Below are 21,395 nucleotides of genomic sequence, written 5' to 3'. Positions count from 1 at the left end.
ATTCATAACTTTTATAATTAGAGCTCTGATTTGATTATATACCTTTTTATAACCCTACATCTAGCACTCAGCATGGAAGGAAGGACTAATTACTATTTGCTGCATGCAGAATGGATGAAAATTCTCTTCTGTTAATACAATATCAAAGAATAAAAGAGATTATTTGACAAAAGAGTTTTTAACATAAATCAAACTTCATAGTAAAAATTTGATTGAAATAAGATATATTTTAGCTATAATTTGAAGAAATCACATTTAGGAAAAATAAAACTCAAGGTGGAAGTTACTCTTTGTTTATACATTTAATAGAGATAAAAAAATAAAATCAGTATGAATAATGCATAACAAGATTCTGCTGCATAAACATTCTGCATAATAAACATAAATTTATTATGTTAACTGGGTCCCCTGGAACTAGAATTGTGCCTGGCACATTGGCATATTCTAGGTGCTCAATAAATACAAGCTGAAATTTTTTAAAAGTGAACTTCTTAGTTAAGAGCTCAACTGCCTTCCGTTAGATATATTTAAAAGAGAATCTCAGATAAATTTTAAAATAAACAATGTGAGTTATACAAATCTTCTGAGTTAAGCTAACTGAAAATATCACTTCTATTCTAACTTTCCTTGCTTATGTTCTTTCACGTTCATAGAAAAAATTGTTTTCTAAATGAAACTAATATCAAATGTGATCTTTGCTTATGAGGAAACCACACAGCAAAGCGATTGAAGTATGGTTAAATTTACATTCTGTCAAATCGTTTTACTCTAAGAGTTCTTGGAAATCAAGCATGCTGGCTAATTCCCCAAAGAGAACTGAATATTCCAAAAATAATTCAGAACTCCCACTTGTACCTGCTAAAAAAAAACAGAAGAATAGAAAGAAAGCATAGGAGGTGGGAGAAGAAAGAAAAATGTTAAAAAGAAGAATGGCTGTTCAATTAAGGTGACAATGAATCGTTGAATTACCTAGAGACCAAACAAGTCATGGAATAATTCTCTAAGAGTCTTTCCAAGTATCCAGCTTATAGACACAAGCCAAATCTAGTTGAAGCATGTTGAAAATTGAACAGAATCACACACACTCACACACAAATTGAAATAAAATAAATGAGAATTACTTGGAACTATAATGAGACATAACAAGTGATCACAAGAACTAGTAATTTCCATTGTTTAATCTTGTGTTTTAAAACTAGAAAGTATTTTATAATGTTTTGTAGCTCAACTTTATGACTTTCTACCACCATTCATAAAATGAATCTCTTTCTCATTTGCATAATGTTTCATGATTTTTACATTAAAGATTTGTACTCAGTGATAATTCCATTCATCCATTCATTATTCATTCATTTATCTGTTCATTTAACGAACATTTATGGTGTGCCTATAGGAGGAGTATTCTTATTGGTCCAGCGAGATAGAAATAAATACATGCTTACATAGACATATACACAAAGTACAGTTCCCTAATGGGTTGGTTGAATGGGCAGTGTAATGGAGACTGGGGAAAGAGACAGATACAACAGAAATTAGTTTTGAAAAAGAAAAGCAATTTTCTCTAATACAGGGGGAAAAAATACTAGTGATAATATATATAATTTAGGAATTATAAGTAGGAGATTCCTGACAAAATGGAAAACTAGTACAGACTGCTTACTTTCTCTACTAAATTAACCCTGCAGATTTCAGAGATGAGAGATAGAAGCATAGGTATAAGAAATCAGTATAATAACTAACAGAAAGCTTGGGAACATTGAAGCCTGCCTCAAATTGGGCAGGGGAGGAGGAGGGAAGTGTTTGATGGTTAATTTTATGTGATCCTGACTGGGTCACAGGGTGCACTGTTATTTGGTCAAACTATTCTGGGTGTTTCCATGAAGATATTTCTTAAAATAAGATTAACATTTCAATCTGTAGACTAAGTAAAGAAGATTGCCCTGCCCAATGGGGGTGGGCTTCATCCAATCAGTTGAAGGACTGAATAGAACAAAAAGACATCTTTCTGAGTGAGAAAGAATTCATCCTACCTTACTGCCTTCAAATTCAGACATTGGCTTTTCCTTTCTTTGGGCTTGAATGAAAGCATCAACTTTTCCTGGGTTTCAAGCCTGCTTGTTCTCAAACCACAGCTGTTCTCCTGGTTCTCAGGCCTTCATATTAATCCTGGAACTACACCATCAGCTCCTCTGGGTCCCCAGCTCACCAGTTCACCCTGCAGACCTTGGGACTAATCAGCCTCCATAATCATAAGAGCCAATTCCTTGCAACCTCTCCTTCTCTCTTTCTCCTTCTGTATCTCTGGAGAACTCAGATTATTTGTGTGTGTGTGTGTGTGTGTGTGTGTGTGTGAGACAGAAGAGAGTGAGATTTAGGGGTGAAGATGTACTATTGGCATGACAATGTAAAGTGCCGGATAACAAAAGCAAAAGTAAGAGTTTAGGATGCTGAATCATTTTTAAGCTGTATTTTTGGCTCTCTCCCATTTGTCCCTGAGAGAATCATTATTTGCCCCATCACAACCATGTAGCAGAAATCAACAGAAAAAAATGTTGACTAGGTTATATGCAGGCTGCCCTAGGCATTCATTCATTGACTCCCACTATTCCAACTCCTAACTGAGCTTAAGAGGCATGGGGGGAGGGAGAAGCGTGCCATTTAAGAATGTCAAAGGGGTGAGTGGGACGAATTGAGAGAGTGGCATTCACATAAACACAGCACCATGTGTAAAATAGCTAGTTAGTGAGAAACTGCTGTGTCAAACAGGGACCTCAGCTCAGTGCTCTGTGATGGCCTAGAGGGGTGGGATGAGAGGGTGGCAGGAAGGTTCAGGAAGGAAGGGATATATGTCTACATATAGCTGATCAATGTCATTGTACAGCAGAAACTAACACACACTGTAAAACAATTATACTCCAATTTTTAAAAAATTAAAAGATTAAAAAATCTCCAGATTACTTATAATATTCAATACAATTTAAATGCTATGAATATAGTTTCCCAGCATGTGGCAAATTCAACTTTTGCTTTTTGGAGACTTCTGGAATTAAAGAATATTTTTCTACCAAAATAAAAAAGGACAGAGAATGTCAAAGAAAAAAAAATTGTAACATGTGGTGATGGATGTTAACTAATTTTGTCATAGTGATCATTTCTCCACATTTACAAATATTGAATCATTATATTGTGCATCCAAAACTACCATATTTTATGTCAAATATATCTCAGTTTAAAAATATCAAAAGAAAATTGTAAGAACAAAACATCAACTAAAAAACAATACGAATTTCAAACTTTCAACCTCAACACTAGAGTAATTATAAGAGAATTAGAACATGGCTAAAATGATCCCATATGCATGTATCTCTGAAGAAGAACAAATGTTAAAAATAGTAAGTTTTATAAATGTGAAATTAAAATAACAGTTGAAGCTAGATATACAAAGAGCATAAAATGAGTAGGTGGGAAAAATGAACTCTGAAGAACCTACACCAAGACATATCCTTTCATTTATTTAGAAAAATATTTTTTTGCATTTTGTCTGCATGGCATATGGGAAGGTTCCCTGAGCAGGGATCAAACCAGCAGTGAAATTGCTGGATCCTAACCAGTAGGCCACCAGAAAACTCCCCCATATTCTTTTAAGCACCACTCTTCTAATTTGGTCCTTCTGATTTCCTTTGGACTAAGAAATCAAATTACAAGGATTCTTACAAGAAGGTGTAAATTGAGTCAATATAGCCTGAGAGCAGGACTGGGTTTTCTTACCTCTACATCTACATCTCGGTAAAATTCTCTGATTTTATGTTTGCTACTATTGTTAAGCTCACCTTTCAATGTTTGTTTTCTCTTCAGTTTCTTGGATATTTTCTCATCTTTTTATATATCAGTGATTTTTAGGCTTTTGATACATTCAAGAACATGACTTTTTAAACTGCTAAATATACCCCCCATATAAATATATATAACATTTTCTCTAGAATTTCAGGGAGTTCCTAAATCCTTGAACTCTTAGAAAGTTCATAGAATTTGATAGATGGACCATATATAAGATATATGGACTCTTAGATTAAGAAATATATAAACTGTTAGGCTGAGGAATATACAGAGCAATGTCACAGCTCTGGTATGAGATTAAAAACCTCTAAACATTTAGTTTAAAATCTTCAATATTTGAGGATGGGGATACTTGTGTTGAAGGAACTCAAGGCTCATATTTCTGATGGGGAAAGCAGTTATATCTTGGAGGTGATTCCCATTTCTTCAGAGAAAGGAATTCCAACTCTCTAAATGCAATTCTTTTTCAAATCAGCTGGAAAAAACATTCTCCCTAGCAATAGAGCAGAACAGAGCAGTCTATAGTCCATATTCCATATTCATTTCCTTTCAACTGTAGTATCATGAAAACTCCTTCCGTTTGTGTTTTACTTCATCTTTACCAACAGGTAGTACAGAATTTATTACTCAGACAAAGAACAGTTGGGTAAATTGTTCAAAGCCGTACAGTAAGATAGTGGTACAACCTCTCCCAGACCTTCAAATTCTCAGTCTAGTATTCTTTCCTTACTAGACTGGAATATGGAACTGTATTCATTCATTCATGTCCTCATTCATCTAAGAACTATTTATTGAGTGCTCAGTTTATATATGACTTCCTGACAGTAAATTTAATTATATTACATGGCATGCATTTTTTGAATGCTAAATCAATCAAATGCATCATGCTTAGTCCTGTTGTAGTTATAAAAGTGAAAAAAATAGTTTCATTCATTCATTGAACAGATATTTATTGAATTCTTTTTATGTGCCAAACATGCTGATTAAAAGGTATGCGCAGTGAAGTAGGTAACTTATGGTCTGGCAATGAAGATTTTAAGCAATTATTCATGTAGAGTATGATATTAAGGAAAAGTTCATGCAACCATAAATGTTTTTTGGAAGATCAACATTTTCTAAGAATTCAGGGGAGACTCTCATTTATAAAGAGACACTTAGACTAAGCCTCAGGAGATGAGCAGGAATTATCTAGTTAAACAGGGGATTAAGGGCTGAGGGATATAGATAAAATAACCTGTATTTGACCTGGCAAACTTCTTACAAATATAATATAAGAAACATCGATAAGCATTTTAAATAAGTATTTAATTTATTTGATATAAGAGGAGGAAAAACAATTAAAAGAACACAGAGAGAAGTATTATCTAATTTCAACTGGAACAATTTTTAACAGAATGGTCATTTGAATTTTGCCAAGAAAAATAGAATTTTTGACACAAAAGAGTAGAATGAGTGAATATTCCAATCAAAATGAATGAGTGTTACAAAACTATGGAGACAGGGAATCATGGTGCATCTGTAGGAAAGAACTCATATAGCCAAAACGTGTACAGCCAGACCAGCAGTGCTTATAGTGAGTAGTAAGAAACAAAAGGGGGTATAAAGCAAATAGAATCTTGATAGCAGAAGAAAATGTATATTAAATGTTTTGAACACTTATTTAATGACTGATTTCAGATCAAAACCATGAATATCACACTATGAAATTTGAATTGTATTATAATGGCAGTGAGGCATCCAAGTTTTTTGGATCAGAGAAGAAAGTGACCAGATATCCCTTTAGAAAGACAAGTCTATTGGCAGTGTGGAGAGTTACTGGTCAAGAGAAGAGATCAGAATCAAGGAGTCAATGAGGAGTCTACTGCAATCATCAAGACAAGAGATACGAAATCAGAATATATTAGTGACAGTAACAGTGAAATGAGGGAAGAATAAAGGAAAGGTGTTTTTTTCAGAAATGAAAATTGATGTGTGAGATTTCTCTGGGGGTCCTGTGGCTAAGACTACATACTCGCAGTGCAGGGGGCCTGGGTTCTGTGCAGGGGGCCTGGGTTCTGTCCCTGGTCAGGGAACTAGATCCCCTATGCTGCAATTAAGAGTTCAAATGCCACAACTGAAAGATCCCTCATGCCAGAGCACAAATCAAAGATCCTGCATGCCACAACTAAGATCTGGTTCAGCCAAATAGCTAACTAACTAAATAAATATAAAAATAAAAAATAAAATAAGAAATGAATGTGATTAACTTACTGGTTGAGAGAAAGGGATTTGAAAATATGTGCACACTTTCATGCTTGAGTGACTAGAAAATAGGGACTAAAGAATGGATTTATGGAAAATGAGGACTTGAGTACATACAGATGGAATGGCCCAGTGAGCAGTTAGCCATGAGGGCTTTAAGCACAGGAAAGTTGTAAATGATTGCAGTGTGTTCCGTGTGTTTCCTCTAGGCTGTGCTTTATAGTTAGGCATCTTTATTGGTATGGTGTACTATAGTATAAGAATTAGTGATGATTTAGATCAAAGGAATATTCCACTTAATGATCAACAGTGCTGATACAAAAGTAAATGTTTATGATAAATGAAACCACAAAGTTAACTCATGTGTACATATAAAATAATGAACCACATACTATGAAACAAACAAACAAAAATAAATACACAATGAACTATCACCTCTCCCTGGTCAGACGGCCATCATAAAACCATCCCTAAAAAATAAATGCTGGAAAGGGTGCAGAGAAAAAGAAAATCCTCCTACACTGTTGGTGGGAATGTAAACTGGTACAATCATTATGGAGAACAGTATGGAGGTTCCTTAAAAAACTATATATAGAATTACCATATGATCCAGCAGTCTCACTCCTGGGCATATATCTAGTGAAAAATCATAATTTGAAAAGATTCACATACCCCAATGTTAATTGCAGCTCTGTTCACAATAGCTAAGACATGGAAGCAATCTAAATGTCCATTGACAGAGGAATGGATAAAGAATATATGGTACATTATACAATAGAATATCACTCAGGCATAAAAAGGAACAAAATAATGCCATTTGCAGAAACATGCGTGAACCTAGAGATTATCATACCAAGTGACGTAAGTCAGACAGAGAAAGACAATTATCATATGATAGAACTTATTTGTGGAAGTTAATAAAAATGAGGCAAATAAACTTATTTACAAAACAGAAACAGACTTATAGATCTTGAAATCAAGCTAATGGTTACCAAAGGGGAAACATGGGAGAAAATGATAAATTAAGAGGTTGGGATTAACATGTACACACTATCTATATAAAATAGATAACTAATAAGGTAACTAATAATATCTATATAAAATAGATAACTAGTAAGGACCTCCTGCTTACACAGGGAACTCTACTCAGCATTTTATAATAACCTATATAGGAATAGAATCTGAAAAAAATGGATATATGTATATGTATAACTGATTCACTTTGCTGAAACTAACACAATATTGTAAATCAGCTGTACTAAAATAAAGTTTTAATGAAGAAAAAACAATCTAGGTTTCAAAAATATGTGTCCCTTCTTAGTACTTCTACCTGTAGGATCTTGTGGTCATCTTATTGCCTTTGATAGAATCCAACCATTTTATCATGCTTAAGTAGATAAAATATAAAACAAATAAAAACTAAGCTAGACTACATTGGCTATAGATTTTTTTAAAAGTCATTTTCTAATTCCATATTGTGCCCACCCAAATCAAATCAACTCAGGGTCAGGGCTGGAGATATTAGATTCCCAGAAGCTCCAATGAGAGATGGTTGGGTGAAACAGATTTTATTCCTTCTTATATATTAACTCTACTATTTAGTTCAAAACATGTCTGGTTTTGTTTCTTTGTTTGGCATATATACAGGTGAAGAGAGATAGAGGAAAAGATTCATTTTGGGAAACTATGACTTGTAGACTTGATCTCTATGAGTAGGGTAATAAAATAGAGGATATACTCCATATTCTAAGTCTGATGATAGTTTTAATGATGGGGAAAATGACAAGGTGATGGTTTAAAAGGTGAGTTCAATTTGTGCCAGATTTAGCTTGGATGGGTGGCAATGTATGTGTAGTTCATGTCACTCAGGTAAGAGTAGGTGTAAAACTGCGGCACAGCTGAGAAAGTTTGTGTTGAGACAAAGATTTGGAAACCATCTTATACATATAGGGGGAGGGACAAGTGAAGAAAGAAGTAACAAAGCACAGATTTCAATCTTGGACCTCAGAGGAAGAAACAATTAACTGGAAGAAAATATAAAAATAGCAAATCAATGCCCAGCCTTGAGAAGGTGTCCATGACAGACAAGAGTTGGAGACAATCCATAGAAAATTATAGATTTGGAGACTGTAGACTAGATTTTTGCAAAAAACATTGGAGATAGTTGCAAAGTGGTATATGAAGGACTTTACTCCATAGAAAAGAGAAATTCACATTTCCTATCCAATAGTTCTCTCAGGAAGGCTTAGGTCAAGGTGAGGTTGATTCTATGACCGTTTTATTGGACTTAAAGACAGTAGCATATTCATAAACATATAAAATAACATTGAGTTGGCCAAAAAGTTAGTTTTGGGTGTTCCATAAGATGTTAAGAAAAAACCCAAATGAACTCTTGGCCAACCCAATATCTCCTTCACAAGAAAGATGTTTAAAACATTTAATGATTGATTGCATTTAATGCAGCATTTGGTTAACATCACATCTCTTCTTGGTCATCTACAAGACAAGAAGATGAATAAATCACGGGTCTTGCTCTCCACTGGCTTATAGTCTTGTTGCAGAGATATACACAACCACAATAAAAAGCTGGATAAGTTATTTATAAATGTAAATAGAACTGTCCTCTGGATATCTTATGGAATAGAAAACACATTGGATGGATTGGGGAGACTCTCAGGATTGATGGGAGGCTTGAGAACCAAACTAAAACACTGAGAATCACCAAGGCCAGACAGGAAGCTACGATGCCACCACAGAGGAATGACAGCAGGCAGGATCTCGTGAGGCTGTGGCTGCCCAGGTTGAATGACCATCTTCAGAACAGAAAGGGAGTACAGGGGACTTCCTTAGAGGTCCTTAGCGTGGCTAGGACTCCAAGCTCCCAAGACAGGTGGCCCAGGTTCGATCCCTGGTCAGGGAAGTAAGATCCCACAGGTAGTGAAGCAGCTAAGCCCACGAGCTTCAGCTACCTAACCTGTGCACTGTGGAGCCCAAGAGCCACCACTAGAGAATCCATGTGCCACAACAAAAGATCCCACACGAGACACCAAGGTCCCACGTGCTGCATCTAAGAGCCGGTGCAGCTAAATAAATAAAAAAATATTTTAAAAAAGATGCAACTGGCTCCCCCAACCAAAAGACATGAATCTGCAGTTAGAGTGTTTCCCCTGAATGTTCATGGGCATCTTTATGAAGTGATCTGAGATATCAAAATGTTCCTGAGTGTGATTAAATTCTAACAACTTGATATTTTTAAGCCTTTGATGACAGATATGAGAAAAATTATCTTGCATAATTGTTAAAGCTAATACATAAAGACAAACTATAGAACCAACTGTAATAGAAATGAATTGTCAGCATAAACATTTCCTTCTAAATCACCCTTAATCCTTACACTGGAATCAAACTGCTTTCAGCATTAAAATACTTTGGGTTTTCACCAAAAATCCCTCTAGACAGCCTTCATCGGCTGCCAATACATCTCCATCACAGACCCAAGTAGTCTGTTCATTCTGATTAGACGGTGTGGAGCTAATTTAAAATATGGCCTTTGTTGTGTCTACAGAAGCCTAATCAGCTAGGCAGATTCTCTGACACGCTGGCATCCAATCCGTCTCCACGTCACTGAAGCAGAAAGACAAAGATTATGGCCATCAAAGTATATCTTCAGGCAGAGATGTAACTCTCCAAACTAGGGCTTAGTTAAAATTGTCATGTTTTAAAATCACTGTAAGGATACTCAGATTTTTTTTTTTTTTTTTTGATACTCAGATTTTTGATAGAATTTTCAGGAAGCTTCGGAGTGTCTCAGTTGTTTTATCTTGACTAGGTCTTAATGGTAAGCGTCTTGCTTTTCCTACAGTATCTTACAGATAGAATGGTTTTATATACATAAAACAAGGTGATTTATTGAGAAAGTTTATTATTATTTTAAGGTTTTTTTTCTGATGTAATCTTATCAGAATATAATACATAGTCTCCTCTTTCATCAGTAAGAGTACACCGGAATTGTGTTTCTTTTTCTTTTTTTCAATTTTTTTTTTAATGTGGGCCATTTTTAAAGCCTTTATCAAATTTGTTACAATATGGCTTCTGTTTCATGTTTTGATTTTTTTGGTTCCGGGGCAAGTGAGATGTTATCTCCTCAACCAGGGATCGAACTTTCACTCTCTGCATTGGAAGGTGAAGTCTTAACCACTGGACTACCAAGGAAGCCCCCAGAACTGTGTTTCTCAAGTTCTGGGTTTTGCCCTAATGCCCTTGGTAAAGAAAGAATGCCTTTTCAACATGCCAGAGAAGAGAATCTTCTGTTTGGCTGTTTTGAAGGTAATGACTACAAAGGGTTGTGTGTTAACGAGATGTAGGCTCAGGTGTCTTAGGACACACGGGGACAGAGGATATTGAAAAGGTAATGCCTCAAACTCAAATGCCTGGATAGATTCAGGCAAGAAGGTTTTTGGATTTGGGTTTACGCAATTGGTGATGACCTGGACGCAATCAAGTGAGTGGCAGAAACTTGGATAGAAACAACAATTCTAGGAAGGGCCACCATCTCAGAATAGGGCACATAAGCCTGGACATCACCAGTGATCCTCCTTCAGTGAGACTTATAAACTCTAAACATATCTTCTCCAAAGGGTAGGATGAGATCTCCAAATTCATCAGAGGATGTTTTACTAATCCTTGAAGTGAACCAAACTTTGTTTACAATCTAAAGAACTGTATCATTTCTTGCCTCTAAGATCAGGGAAACAACTTATTTATACCTATCATATTTGCTTTTAAAATAATAATAGGAAAACTAACATTTCTTGAACACTCACTTTGGACTAGACAATATGTTCTTTCTATGTATCATCTTATTCACATCCCACAAGTTTTTATAAATATATATATATATGTATATATGTATATATATTTAATATATAAAAGAGCTTCCCTTGTGGCTCAGCTGGTAAAGAATCTGACTGCAATGTGGGAAACCTGGGTTTGATCCCTGGGTTGGAAAGATCCCCTGGAGAAGGGAAAGTCTACCCACTCAGTATTCTGGCCTAGAAATTCCATAGACTATATAGTCCATGGGGTGGCAAAGAGTTGGACACGACTGAGTGACTTTCACCTTGAATATATACAAATTTTAAATATATTTTAATATAAAATTCAAAAAACATTTTATTTGTTTATTTGGCTGTGTCAGGCCTTTGCTGTGCCATGCGGGATCTTTTCTTGTGGTTCTCAGACTCTCTAGTTGCAGCTTGGGGGCTTAGTGACTCTGTGGCATGTGGGATCTTAGTTCCCAGGAATCTTCAGACCAGAGATTGAACTCAAATCCACTGAACTGCAAGCAGATTCTTAAGCACTGGACAACCAGGGAAGTATAGGTGGTCAAATTTAGGAGTGAAACTTCATTATTATTTTCCCTACGGAGATAACCAAGATATAGGAAGGTAAAATAATTTGTTACATATATCTAGCAAGCAAGCAAAGTCGCTCATTCGTGCCCGACTCTTTGTGACCCAATAGGCTGTGGCCTACCAGGCTCCTCCATCCATGGGATTTTCCAGGCAAGGGTACTGGAGTGGGTTGCCATTTCGGCTGTAAATGTGGTATTTAAACACAGATTCTCTGCCTCCAGAGCCCAGGATTTTATCTTTCTATTCCTCCATAAAGGCAGAATCTTTCAGAAAATTCTCAGTGAGGTTGAGCATTTCCTTCAGGGTCAGGACAAGTAAAGGAGGAAACTGAGCTCGCTTCTGACACAGTATGTTGAAAAGTGATGTTTGATCAGAGAATAACAAGGATTATAAGCGCAGCCTTTCTGCAGATATATATTTGTTAATTAAACAAAAATCTAAATTAGCTCTTCCTTATTTATAACCTTCCCTACTTCTCCTTCTGGTGTTTTTTTCTTTCATTTAAATCTTGTTCTCATCCCCAGAGGTGGCCTGGTACACTGCAGAGAACATGAATCTTGGAACCGGTTCCAAGCTTCCATAAACTAGCCTAGTTTCATTTATTTATTTATTTGTTTTGACTGTTCCTGCAACATCTTATTTCCCCAACCAGGGTTCAAATACATGCCCCCTGTAATAGCAGAACAGAGTCTTAACCACTGGACTGGCAGGAAAGTCTCATCATTTCTGAGTCTACCATTTACAAACTGTGTCCTTCAGCACAGTTCTTAAAATATTTGGATTTAGGGAATTCCCTGGCTGGTCAGAAGCTAGGACTTGTGCTTTCACTGCCAAGGACCCAGTTTCAATCCCTGGTTGGGGAATTAAGAGCCTGTAAGCTGCAGGGTGTGGGCCAAGAAAAAAATTTAAATTTAGTTTGCAGTAAGATAAAGACAAGAAACCCTACCACACAAGGTTGTTTTGATGATTAAAGACATAGCACACGTAAAACTCAGGGCCCCTCAATGACACTCAACACTCCTGAGTTCCCTTTGCTCTGCTTTGACCACCTTATTTTCCTGATAAAGGGACACAAGTGCAAATAGCTACCAGGTCTTAAAAGCCTCTCCCTACAGCAAGGAGCAAGGAAGAGCTGCTCAAACTGGAAATTGAAGATTTCCTATCTCCCCCATGTGTAGAATCACTTTAACTGAGTCATTAAGAAATGACCTCAATTACATTTAAATACTCATCTTGATACTTTAAATACTTTCTTTAGTGCTTTTGTGTTTTAAAACCAACACCTTCGATGCCTTAATACTTTTCTTTAGGAATGTTTCTTACATACTAAATTTGATCCCTTTTGTAGAAACTTTAGGGACCATTAGCTCAGACTCTGTAGGGTAGTTTCAAGAGTTCCAGAATACCCAAGCCCTTATTAACCTACCGTGAGTTAGAGGTACTGATTTACTTACATCACTCTGGAGCATTTTCTGCTTTCAGTACTGGTCAAACTTCTAAACTTCAGCAAAAGCACTGAGGTGGAAATCATGACAGCTGGGTTCTCACCATGGCTCTGCAGTTCTCTAGCAGCCAGACTTGGAAACAAGAGCTCTCCGAGTTCCTCCAGAGGGCACATTTCTCCTTCATTCTCTCTTTTTTTAACATTTATTTTATTTATTTGGCTGCATCTGGTCTTAGTTGCAGCATACAAATACTTGCTTGTGGCATGTGGGATCTAGTTCCCTGACCAGGGATTGAACCTGAGCCCCTTGCATTGGGGCTGTGGAGTCTTAGCCACTGGACCAACAGAGAAGTCCCTCTCCTTTATTCTTATACTCAGAGCATAGCAAAGCACTTGGAACAAAGTGCATGCGTGCCACGTCACTTCAGTCGTGTCCAACTCTTTGTGACCCCATGGACTGTAGCCCGCCAGACTCCTTGTCCATGGGATTCTCCAGGCAATAATACTGGGATGGGTTGCCCTGCCCCACTCCAGGGAATCTTTCCAACCCAGGGATCAAACCCACAGGGCAACTAAGCCCATGGGCCATAACTACAGAGCCCATACACAACAACTACTGAAGCCCACAAACCCTAGAGCCTGTGCTCTGCAACAAGAGAAGCCATCACAATAAGAAGCCCATGCACCACAATTAGAGAGCAGTCCCCATTCACTGCAACTAGAGAAAGCCTGGATGCAGCAATGAAGACCCAGAACAGCCAAAATAAAAAAGAGAGAGAGAGATAGTCAAAGAACTAGAATATGAAGTAGAACCTCATGTGGTCAACTAATCTTTGATGAGGGTGTGAAGAATAAATGATGGGAAAAGGATATCTCTTCAATAAGTGGCATTGGGAAAGTTGGACCACTATCTCATACCATACCCAAAAGTCAACTCAAAATGAATTAAAGCCTTAAATGTAAGACCTCAAACCACACAACTCCTAGGAGAAAACATAGAGAAAAAGCTTCTTGACATTGGTTTGGCAATAATTTTTCAGATATGATGCCAAAAGCACAGGCAACAAAAGCAAAATAGACAAGACTACCTTCTAAAAAGCTTCTGCACAGCAAAAGAAACCATCAGGAGAGTGCAGAGGCAGCCTATGGAATGAGAGAAAATATTTGTGAATTAGATATCTGATAAGGGATTAATTTCCAAAATATGTAAAGAACTCACACAAATTAATTACCAAAAAAAAAAAAAAAAAACCACACCCAAATAATCCAATTTAAAAATGGTCAAGGACTTAAATAGACATTTTTCCAAAGAAGATATACAAACAGGTATACAAAAGATGTTCAACATTACTAATCATCAGGAAATGCAAAAAATAAAAAAAGGAAATGCAAATCAAAACCACAATGAGTTTATCACTTCTCACATGTTAGGGTGGCTAAGTTATCCTTGTTTAGTCACGGAGTCACATCTAACTCTTTTGCAACACCATGGACGGTAGCCCGCCAGGCTCCTCTGTTCATGCAATTCTCCAGGCAAGAATACTGGAGTGGGTTGCTGTTTTCCTCTTCAGGGGATCTTTCCCACCCAGGGACTGAACTCAGCTTTCCTGAATTGGCAGGCAGACTCTTTACCACTGAGCCACCTGGGAAGCCCTAGGATGGCTGTAATAATAAAAATAAAGATAAAAAAGGTAGATGATACGGAGAAAAGGGGACCCTTGCACACTACTGGTAGATATTTAAATTGGTGCAGCCACTATGGAAAACATTACAGTGGTTCTTAGAAAAAATAGAACTGCCATATTATCCAACAATCTCATTTTCATGTATATGTCTGAAGGAAATAAAATTATATCTGTAGGCCGTGTTCATTGTAGCATTATTCACAGTAGTCATGACATGGTAATAACCTAAACATCCATTGATAATGAAGGGATAAAAAATGTGACATCTATATCAAGGTCTATATATCTATCTATGTGTATGTCTTTCACTTTGGTACAACATACAATAAGCACATGCCACTTTAAAACTCATTTCTTTCTGTCTTCCAAATGAAAATTTAAAGGTTACATCCAATTTGATGATTCGTACTATCGTCCTACTCAGCCTGGTTCTTATTTTCTAACTCTGCAATGTTAAATAAAAAGAGATTCTTCTCTCAAAAAAACACACAAAAAACATAGAGCTTGAAGATGGACTGAATTGTTGCAATCTCATGATGAAACTTGAACTGATGAGGGATTGCTTCTTACAATGTAGAAAGAAGGTGCTTGATTGAGATGGAGACTGGTGAAGATATTGTGCAGATTGTTGAAATGACAACAAAGGATCTAGAAGATGACATAAACTTAGTTGATAAGGCAGCAGCATGTTTGAGAGGTGGACTCTACTTTTCAAAGAAGTTGTACTGTGGGTAAAATGCTATCAAACAGCATAGCATGCTACCAAAAAATCATTCAAGAAAGGAAAAGTCAACTGATGCAGCAAACTTCACTGATGTCTTTATCACCACTACCCCACCCTTTAGCAATTGCCATCCTGATCAGCCAGCAGACATCAACATGGAGACACGATCCTGCTCTCACAAAAAGATTACTACTCACTGAAAGTTCAGATAATGGTTGACAGTTTTTAGCAATAAAGTGTTTTTAAATTAAGGTATGTCCATTTTATCAGTGACCTCAGATATGCAGATGACACCACCCTTATGGCAGAAAGTGAAGAGGAGCTAAAAAGCCTCTTGATGAAAGTGAAAGAGGAGAGTGAAAAAGTTGGTTTAAAGCTCAACATTCAGAAAACTACGATCATGGTGTTTGGTCCCGTCACTTCATGGGAAATAGATGGGGATACAGTGGAAACAGTGTCAGACTTTACTTTTGGGGGGCTCCAAAATCACTGCAGATGGTTTTTGCAGCCATGAAATTAAAAGACGCTTACTCCTTGAAAGGAAAGTTATGACCAACCTAGATAGCATATTAAAAAGCAGAGACATTACTTTGCCAACAAAGGTCCATCTAGTCAAGGCTATTGTTTTTCCAGTGGTCATGTATGGATGTGAGAGTTGGACTGTGAAGAAAGCTGAGCTCTGAAAAATTGATGCTTTTGAACTGTGGTGTTGGAGAAGACTCTTGAGAGTCCCTTGGCCTGCAAGGAGATCCAACCAGTCCATCCTAAAGGAAATCAGTCCTGGGTGTTCATTGGAAGGACTGATGCTGAAGCTGAAACTCCAATACTTTGGCCACCTCATGCGAAGAGTTGACTCACTGGGAAAGACCCTGGTGCTGGGAGGGATTGGGGGCAGGAGGAGAAGGGGACAACAGAGGATGAGATGGCTGGATGGCATCACCAACTCGATGGACATGAGTTTGGGTAAACTCCAGGAGCTGGTGATGGACAGGGAGGCCTGGCGTGCTGCGATTCATGGGGTCGCAAAGAGTTGGACATGACTGGGTGACTGAACTGAACTGATGTCCATTTTCAGACATAACGGTATGGCGCACTTAATAGACTACAGTACAGTGTAAACATAGCTTTTGTATGCACTGGGAAAAACTAAAATCCATTTGACTCACTTTATGGCAATACACCCTTTATTGTAGTGACCTGGAACCAGACCCATAATATTTCCAACGTATGGTTGTATTTGTTAGCTTTTCTTTAAAAAGTTTTTACCTATGAACATATACACTTTTTTAAAATTTATTTTTAACTGGAAGATAATTGTTTGACAATGTCATGCTGGCTTCTGCCGTACAACAATGTGAATCAGCCATAAGAATACTCTCTTCTCTTAGAGTCTTCCTCCTGCCCTCGCCTCCCACCCCTTCAGGTTGTCAGAGAGCACTGAGCTGAGATCCTTGTGTAAAACAGCAACTTGCCGCTAGCTGGCTATTTTACACTTGGTCGTGCATATATGTCAATGCCACTCTCACAGTTTGTCCCACCCTCTCTGTCCCCTGCTGTGTCCACGAGTCTTTTCATTTTTTTTTTTAATTCTCTTAATATTTTATTTTGATGTTTGGAACTCTTGATGCAACATTCTAGAGCAAGGTCCTGAACAGGACCTCTTGTGCCCAAGGGACGGATAAAGGAAAAAGATCTATTTATTCTTTGTGATTTGATGCACAGATGAAAAACTTACACAATAACAGAAGTTGGTCGTTAATAAATTACACCCTAGTTTCTTTCAGCGCTTCCGCAAGCAGACATCTTCAGTTTTCCCATATCTCGACTTCTAGCTCTTTTGTAGTTGTAACACTGCAACATCAATGATGCCTATGTCCAGAATCAGTTAAAAAGACTGTCAAATTCCTTTTCTCTCAGTTCATTTATTTTTCACTGTCTTGGTCCCAGCTGCATCTGAATGATTACCTTCCTCACTTGCTGCTATTGCTTGTTGGGGTGCTCTCGATTGTCTCCGTATTTCGTGGGCGGGTTGGGAGAGGGAGCTTGGGAGGGATGTGCCACTGTGGGGAGGTTGTGGATCACCAGGATGCCTCTGGGATTGATCCCTTCCTTAGCAGCAGGAAGTCCTCCAAGAGCCACGCCCACAATCCTGGCGAGTAACTGTATGTGGCACCATTCAGCTCTGGATGAATTGCTTGCTGATCTATTACTGACCAGGGAGCTGTTGTGACGGAGTTCCTTGTTCACACAGTTTATTAAGCTCTCTGGGATGCGACCTGTGATAGCCCATCGGATCTCAGTGGCAGCCGCCTCCCTCATCTCCAGTGAGGCTTGCTCACTCTACCAGGCTGTGTGGGGAGTACAGATGAGATTCGGTGCATCTTTCAAGGGACGCTGAGCAAAGCTGAAAGGCTCCCACTCGTGCACGTTGAGGGCCGCCCCTCATACCCTGCCTTCTATGAGGGCTTGGGCTAAGGCTTTCTCATCCACCAGTCTGCCGCTGGCTGCGTTCACTAGGAAGGCGCCTTACCTCATCTTCTTTATAGTGAAGCCACTGATGAGGTGGTGGTTATGTTCGTTGGGATTGCAGTGCAGGGAGACGCAGTAGCTCTGGAACAGTAAGTCCTGCAGGGTATAGACTACACGCCCAGGGACCGCTCCACCCCATCCTGCAAGTAGGGGTTATAAAATAGGACGCTGGATCCGAAGGCCTTGGCCCGAACCGCAACTGCCTGGCCCATTGTGACCGAAGCCAATGAAGCCCAGTGTCTCCCCGCGGATGTGCGCCCCCCGCCCCCACGCCCGAGGCAACCTCCCAGATCGGCTAGACGCTCTGCACCCGCGTGCCTTCACGCAACGCCTGGTACAGCCAGATGTTCCGCCCGGACAGATTAAGGATGTGGCAGATGGTTGAGTCCACCGTCTCTTCCGCTGCTGCCTACAGGATGTTGCGATCCCGAGTTCACCTGCAGCCTTGACGCTGACGTTGTCGTAGCCACTGCCTATCCGCACAATCACTCTCCGGGCCTCGAACTTCTCCAGGTCCTCCCTGGTGAGCGTGATGGTGTGATACATCATGGCGCCAACCGCCTCGTTTAAAACCTTCTCGTGGATCTCCTGAGTGAACTGTGCATCCCAGAAGGCCACAGTGGCCAGGACCTTCAGGATGACCATCTCCACCGGTGCACTCTCTACCAGCCAGAAGCGCCACCAGGGGGCAGGGTGCAGGGGGCCATTCATGATCTGGGGGCGGATACCTTTGCAAATTCTGTCCAATCGCTGTCGCTTGACTTTGTGCTTATCCACAACGGCCATTCTTTAGCGAGCTTTGCACCTCTCTGATTCAAAAGGCAAAGTGGTCCTGAAAGAACTTAGGGGCACTTGCAGGAATCTGCAGGCATTACGCCACTACGCGCCCAACATAAATTTGTCCACAAACCCTGTAGTTCACACGATGGGCTGTCTGTCTTTTTTAACAGAATCCAGCTTCATTGGTTCAAAACCGTTTAAGGCGATGAAACCCTCATCCTGGGCAGCCGGTGTCCACCACAAAGGGCTTCCACATGGGAGGTGCTGCGGCGGCGGCAGCTGCGTGGGGCTCGGGTCAGCACGGCGTGGCTCCTAACTCCGTCCCTCGCTCCTCAGGCCACCGCCGGCTCCTCTGGGCCGCTTCCTGGTCACCTTAAAATGACCCACAAGTCTGTTCTTTCTGTCTGCATCTCTTCCTACCCTGCAAATAGCTTCATTGGCACCATTTTTCTAGATTCCACATATATGTGTTAATTATACGATTTTTGTTTTTTCCAACTTACTTCTGTATAACAACTTATACAACTTGCTATACAACTTCTGTATAACAACTTACTCTGTATAACAGGCTCTACATTCATCCACCTCATTACAATTGACCAAATTCATTCCTTTTTATGACTGAGTGATATTTCACTGTATATATATATGTATACCTATATACTACAACGTTGTTATCCATTCATCTGTTGATGGACATCTAGTTGTTAGCTTTTTAAAATGGATATATTGTTTTTATTTATTTTCTTTTCTAAATAAATATATATTTTATACCTAATTTTATATTTTCAAGTTTGCTTTCTTCCCCCCTAAAGCGCCAACAAATTGCATAAGCTTTTGGTTCCATGAAAACTGTATGTTTCCCACCTGTATTATATTTCCCATCAGAGACACTAAAAATGTTGATCCACACTAGAGTCATCTTTCTGGAAGGATATATTTAGGGCCTCTCCTGTGGGGCTTCAGCCCCCGAAATGTGAATATATGAAAATAAGCCTTCATCTGTGGAATTTCAATCCCCTATGACAAAGCTGCATATATTGTCCTTCAACTCTCTTCTCATATAAACACGTCTCTCATCTTCCTTTTTCATTTGTGTGGCTTCATCCTGGTCTTCCAGTTGATAACATTTGATTCAGTGCTTTTATATCCCATCATGTGACTTTTCCTTCTCCAAAGAGGTCACATGCCTGACTCCCAGCCACCCCTGCACAAAGGTCCCAAAACTGCTCATGAAACATGGTTTCATACTTCAATTTCTAAATAAATAGTTAATAGAACCCTTCATCCTGCTTCTTTGTTAGCTACTGCTATGAGGGACTCATGTGATCTTGTTGTCCATCCCCACCAGAGCAAGGAGGTCTATACAAATCCTATTTCTCCACAGGGCATCCTGAGAAAGAAGAGAAACCTCTTCTATCAAAATTTGGAACTGGGATCTCAAACACTTATAACAATGTTCTCTGCTGCTTGACTTGACCCATGGAATCATAACAAAGAGAGAAATAGTGTTTATTTAACTCAATTACTGCCTGGTTTAAATGGTTTTCTGTGAGTGAACAGGAAAATTAACCACCATTCTCAACATTGTTTTTAAGGCAAATTGTGCTCTTACATTACAAATAACTGGCTTAATAAATGATGGTTGGAGCACAAACTGTTGGTGCGTTGAGTAAACAAACTATTTCTTTTCAGTTTGTGAAGTTAAAATTCTTCCACTATTTCTATAATTGGAGCTGGTTGCAGCATAAAGCAGCAGACGATTGACCACCTAGGTGTCACTATGGCTAATTATTAAAATGAATCCAGGTACATGGTACTTACCATCCTTCATCACCTTTGTTTCTCTTTTAAAGTACAGAGCAGACAAGATTCACTTAATTTCTGCAAAAAAGTCTGTAATAAAGAAGAACCTTTGTGTTCTATTATACGTTGATCACTAGAGTCATGGTGCCTGTAAGTTTATATTATGCACAATGGTCCACCTCTGGGAACACTGCCTCCCAGGTAAGGAGCATTATACCTTTTGCTCACAGCAAACATCCTGACCAGGCCTACTTGGGAATGAATACAGGAAGGAAGAAATTAACACATCCTCTCTGGAGACTGACCAGAAGCAGGAAATGTTTGACTTTACTTTTTCCCCTTTTAGTATAAAAGAAGTCTGAATTGTAATTCAGGCAAGATGGTTCTTTGGGACACAGATCTGCCTGCTTGCTGAATCAAGTCGCTATTCCTTGCCCCAACAGCTCATCTCTAGATTTACTGGCCGGCTGTGTGCCTTACAGAACTGTTTGGACTTGATAACAGGTTCAGAAGTTGCAAAAACTTTCATTTCCTTGTTGCTGCTGTGGTCTCTGGGGATCACCCATTGCATTTTGTTTGAGTGAAAGTGTTAGCTGCTCAGTTGTGTCCGACTCTTTACGACCCCATGGACTGTAGCCTGACAGGCTCCTCTGCCCTTGGGATTCTCCAGGCAAGGATACTGGAGTGGGTAGCCATTCCCTTCTCCAGAGCATCTTCCCAACCCAGGGATCAAACCCTGGTCTCCTCCATTGCAGGAAGATTCTTTACCATCTGAGTCACTAGGGAAGCCCGGTTGTTTTGTTTAATGTTGCCCTAATCTGAGATTCAGGGCAGTAGCTCAGTGGAAGATCCAGGCCTGATCTGGGGCAGAAGGACAGAGACTACTTCTTTCAGCGCATTGCGTGAGTCTCTATTCAAGTCATCTGAAGCTGCCT

General features: G+C 39.0%; 1 pseudogene; it reads right to left on the bottom strand.

Annotated features, from left to right (window-relative positions):
- Window positions 1–17,325: 17,325 nt before the first annotated feature.
- On the bottom strand, window positions 17,326–18,940 carry LOC122423594 (annotated as a pseudogene).
- Window positions 18,941–21,395: the final 2,455 nt, after the last annotated feature.

This window comes from Cervus canadensis, chromosome 21, assembly GCF_019320065.1.
Source record: "Cervus canadensis isolate Bull #8, Minnesota chromosome 21, ASM1932006v1, whole genome shotgun sequence".
In the NCBI taxonomy this organism is placed as follows: Eukaryota; Metazoa; Chordata; class Mammalia; order Artiodactyla; family Cervidae; genus Cervus; species Cervus canadensis.
Note: the sequence above shows the minus strand (reverse complement) of the source record. Positions and strands in the feature narration are given on the sequence as shown.